The sequence below is a fragment of the Echiichthys vipera genome (genome assembly GCF_963691815.1).
Source record: "Echiichthys vipera genome assembly, chromosome: 3".
NCBI classification, from domain to species: Eukaryota; Metazoa; Chordata; class Actinopteri; order Perciformes; family Trachinidae; genus Echiichthys; species Echiichthys vipera.
The window spans coordinates 24,686,461-24,692,154 of NC_139828.1; positions in this window are offsets into that span (position 1 = coordinate 24,686,461).

Sequence of the window (5,694 nt, forward strand, 5' to 3'; positions counted from 1 at the left end):
TCAAAACATTTAGATGCACTTGTGCTTTGTTTGCAATATATTTGCTATCCAGCCCCCCATTAGCAACACAGAAAAAATCATTGTTCTTGTGGAAAGGCAGGGTCAACTAGAATCCAATCATATGATTTGTTACATACTTCTGTGTGCTAACTTGGCCAACAATAGTTTTTTGTTCCCCAGGTTTGATTGAGTAGACCCTCTTCAACAAATTTTGACAGAGGTTAAAAACCCTGCAGGGCACTTTTTGTCCTCAGTGGCATGGTTAATTAGCTTGAGAAATGAAGCATACAGTGTGAACTTTATCAGCAGCACACCAAATCACTTTATAAATAAGTGTTGACAGAGTCAATGGTGTGTGGCCTTTTCTCCTCTCCCCTCAGAAAGATGATTATCTCTTCACATTATTAAATTGGTTAGGTTAGGTATATTTGCTTTGCTTTAACTGCCTGTCTGTCCAACGCTTTGGTCCGGACTGAAATATAAACTGGAGATAAAAATTAGAGAACAAAGTATAAATTCTTGATTTATTTTGAAATATTGTTATTATTTATTGTTCAGAATATGATAGAATATCCACTGTGGCTTTACCACTGCTGTACTAGCGTGTTTTAAAAAATAAAGAAAGAAATAGTGAGCAAAATAGTAATCATTGTGTTAGAAGAGGAGATTTAAACATATAGAACAGGAAGTGTAGAGGCCACAGCTTTGAATAACTGCAGCACATCTGCGCCCACAGGACATCACTAGTTTCTCTCACTGCTCTGGTTTGATCTTGGTCCATTCTGACTCAGTCTCTTCCACAGTTCAGTAACTGTAGTGGGTTTCTTAGACAGTACTTTGTTGCTAAGGATTTTCCAGAGATTCTCTATGGGGTTTAGATCTGGACTCTGGACTCTGGCCATTTCATTGTTTCAATATTCTTAGCTTCAAGAAACTGCTTAACCCACTTTGCAGTGTGACAGGGGGCATTGTCTTGCAGGAAAATTGCAGCTGATTGGGAGACAATCAGAATCAGCTTTAATGGCTAAGTATGCACACATACATGGTATTCGACTTCGGTAGGTGTTCACTCTTAGACAGGTAGGCATATACAATATAAACACTAATTACACGTAAGTAAATAAATAAATAAATAAATAAATTGGGACAAATATACAATCCAGCTGTCAAAGATAGACAGGCAAATAAGTTATGGAAATATATACTGTATATACATATACTTAATATGAAGTAGGGTCTTAAATACAATTATATGTACATATATAAAACAAATGTACAGAATGAACTTACTAAATGCAGAGGATAGATTTAAGAGGAAGTACAACAGATCCATTGCAGTGAATGTATTGCATATGGCTGAAGGAGGTTCACATAAATATTTGCACTCACCCTGCCATGTAGCTGAACAAGAGGCCCAACTTCAGTCTTTCCCCAGTCCGACACCAAACATATTGTTTCCCATCAGACCCAAATAAATTGAACATACTCGCATCACTGAAGTCACTCTTTACCAGTTCTCCTCTGTTCACACAACATGCTCCTCAGCAAAGGCAAGTCTAGCCTTTTTATTCTTTCTGCTGATGAGAGGTTTGGTCACTGCAGATTGGGCTTTAAATTCAGTGAGTCTTAAACGTCAAGACACTGGGTGAGACAGATCCTTGCCTTGTTCAGCACTGAATTGGCGAGCAACTTGAGCTGCAGTGTTGAACTGAGTCTTTGCATAATCCTGTCCTCTCGTGCACTTGTTTTACGTGCACAACCGGCCTTTTTGAGGGACTTAAATAAAAGTTTCAATCTTCTTGAAATCACAGACTTGGAAATCCCAACCTCTCTCTGATGGCTGAGAGGGTTGTCCCTTTGGCTTTCATCAGGACAACCTGCTGTCAGAGGGTTTCAGTCTTCTTAGAGCAGCTCGCCATCTTGGAAAGTAACCAGGAGAGCTTCAGATAAATAGGGTGTGTCCAATAATTGTCACTAGATGCCAGATTTTCAGACACTAATAACTGGTGTCTGTAAGTGTTCTCTAATGTTGCTCACTGTTTTTTTTTTAAACCAAAAAAAGTTTTTTGTTGAAGTGCATTGGTTTTTTTTTTTAAATATGCTAGTACAGCAGTTTTAGTCACAGTGGATATTCTATCAAATTATGAACAATGAAGAATAACAACATTTCAGAATAAATCAAGAATTAATACTCTGTTCTCTAATTTTGATCTTCACTGTATAAAATGTTGTACTGAATGTTCCACAGAGGAATTGCAATTGCAATCTCACCGGCTAATTTTGAAAGTCGCCAACTATATCTCAAAGTGTTGTAATGGTTCATAGTGGGAAGTCTCCATAAACCTTGTGACAGATAGCTGTCTTAAATTAGTCAGTATAGTTGCAATGACTGGTAACTGGCTAAAGTTAGCCAGCATCTTAAAAAGAAACACATGCTCATTTCCATCCACCGACACCTCCAGTGTGCAGGGACAACAAAGAGTGCTTTAATTTAAGTTCACAAAGTCTCACTTTGACCAGGTCATAGGACCGAATTCTCTTAAACCCCATTTGGAAGGGATTAGGTTAATGTGGGAAAAGAAATATATTAGTAAAACTAGTCGTATCCCGTCATTACGTAGTCTCCACATATTTTGAGCGTGGGGTCGAGTAACCCATTCCACCTCTGGTAGACTACAGGGATTTCTTTATCCTGTGCCAAGTCGCCGTTTATATTACAGACGTCCTGAGGTAAGATCCCACGTCCTCACATTAAACTAACCCCGTCCGACTACAGCTTTTGCGAGGTCAGCGCTGTAATCCGGATATATGAAGATGTGGTTCCTGTTGCAGAAGTGTAGAAGTCGGAGCATCTTTACCTTATCCTGAAAGTGAGGCAGTTTGATCAAGATAGGCCTCTGACTGGATCTGTTACTCCATTGGACAGTAGGAGTGTGATGAGTCCTCTCAATAGCTGGTGGCTAAGTTGTCTTTCCCCAAGAATTTTGCTGCTTGCTGTAGATTTGGGTACTCTGATGATGCACAAAGTGGCAGATCTAATCTGGTTCTCCAGGTCCAACATAGTTCATTAAGTATAGGTTAGCTTTTACCAGTTGTTTGACACGAGTGGAGAGTTCATACACATTGTATTCATTTGTTCCCACCTGCTTTCTAGTTGCCAGATATATGTTCTAGGGAGCCTTCAATAATAATGGGATCAACTTTAACATCAAGATGACTCATCGTGTCAGTTTGTACTGTATGGGATGGATGGTATCAGATTCACCTGGCCCTGATCCTTTGTTTGGCAGGAGTTAGAAATAAACTGTCCTTTTGCCAAACACAGAAGAGCAACACAGTAAATTTAAGTTTGAAACTTCATAGTGCTACAAACATGGCTGTAGCTCTGTTTTCTTGTTTTGTTACAGAGCCTGAAAGCGTTCCATTTAATTTTCTTTGAACGGAATTGAACTGAACCATTAAATTTGGAAATACATTAGTATCAGATATGTTGCTCTGGAATACATTTCCATAAATATAACCGTTCTTCCAAACCAACAGTTATTTTATAGCTGTATCTTCACCACAAGACTTTGCATGCATGTTTCATGTTGAGCAAAGTTCAAATTGCACATTTTTATCGTTGCCCAGTACACCACAAGAGGCTTTATTTTTCCTGAGAACAAAGACTCCTATAGGGATGTTCTGGTCTCTGTTTTTTCATTTTAAATAAAGGGCACTCTGACATATTTAGATGTATTGTGGGCCTTGTGAAAAATTGCTGACTGCAGTTCACCTCTGACTTTGATGGACTTTCACTGAACCCCAGATGTAAGGCTTCATTTGATGCTTTGGGCCCAAATATATCATGAAGATGTAAAAAAAACAAACCAACAGTTACCTAGCACTTGCAATCTATTTCTGCTGCAAGAAAACCTGCATGAAAACCTTCAACAGTTGGTTCTGGGTACGGTTATATGTTTACCAGTAGCCTAAAGCACATCTCTACCTAACTAACACTACTTGTCTATCCGGTACAAGCTCATTTGCAAGCTCGCCTGGGGTTGCAAGCTGAAGCTGCGGTTTTGAGCAGATATTGACCCTGCTTTGTAGTCTGCCTTAAGGGTTCGACACTTTGAGCAAACAGAAGAAAAGAAATGAAAACCAGTTGAACCCGACTGAATTAGTAAGACAAATGAGGGAAATCTTGTTGTTGAATAAAGTTTTATAACAGGGCAGATGTGGGTAAAGTAATAACTACAGGAGTCATAAAATGCATTCCTAAATGAACATTTGTCTTCTCAACATGGTGTACTGGTGCTTTATTATTCCAGTGAAGTTGCAGTTAAACAGCATGTCGTCGTTGGTTTGAAATGACTTGCAGGTGTAAAGGACCGTGGCCTCAGGACATACGCCCCCCGAGGCTGTTCAGGTTTAAAGAGAGCCTGAAGGTCAACCCACATCTAAAGGCTCAGCTCATTAGTTGCACCCGGACATCACAGTGACCTTCCTCTTCTCCCACTTTATCTCCCACCCTGAAGATTCTGAACATTATCTAGATACTACCTCCCTCTAGTGGGAGACTATGGCAACTTACTCTCACTGTATTGAGCAAATAGACTGGAGCTTTCTTTGGGATTTTCAGATGGTAAAACAGAAACTCCAACCACAAAAACCACCAGGAAAGCAGCAACACTTAATAAACTGGGAAGCATCTTTAATGACTTAATGATTGTTTGGGCTGTGTTGACATACTTGGAAGACTGGTAGTGAGATTATTGCCCTCTAAAGGCTGTCCTTCAGATTGCATTTGTAATGACAGCTTACTGAAATTTTAGTTAATTATTGTTGTAATTATTCTTTACATGCAGTAAAACTAAGCACATTAACTGAAGTTGTATTATACTTAATTACAAGTTTGAGATACTTGTACTTTACTTGATTTGTTCCATTTGTCGTGACTTTATACTTCTAGTTAAGCACATACAAGAGGGAGATGTACTTTTTTTCTCCACTGCATTCATCAAAGAGGTGTAGTAAGTGTATTCAATATTTTATAAGAAAAGCAAAGATTGGAGAAAAGTCTAAGAAATGGATAGAGCTTTGTTATCTTTTCGTCCCCAAATTAACCTTACGACGCCACACTTAATTAAAATCAGCTCCAGGTCAACCATCTACAACAGTTAAACACTGTTTATACAGTGTTACATCAGATAACATTAGATTAACAATCTAATAATGTCATATATAATAATATAACAATCATAGAGGCAATTTCACTGCATAGTGGATCTATTTTCCTGATAAAATACATTTTTGTTATATGATCTAGGTACTTCTTCTCTTCTTTACTTTTCTACTGTGTGTGTAAATAACGAAAGCCTTATGAATACGGAAGGTGTTTCTTTTTCCAGTCTTGTATTATTCATATTGATGGTGATCAGTACCATTCATCTATGTTGTGCACTATATTCTTATTATACTCCAGGGATGCTGGATATCTATTGCATCATATATCCTTGTGGAACAAAATGTACCATAAAATACTTCATTTGGACATATATTTATGAGGTGCATGTCATTACGTCGCCTCATACATTTTTGTTATTACCAATGTCATTTCCATCTTATTGTGTAATATTTTAAAATAAGAGAGGGAGGGCATGTTCTTTTTTTACATTATAAATCATTTATTGAAATATAAATCATCTGAAT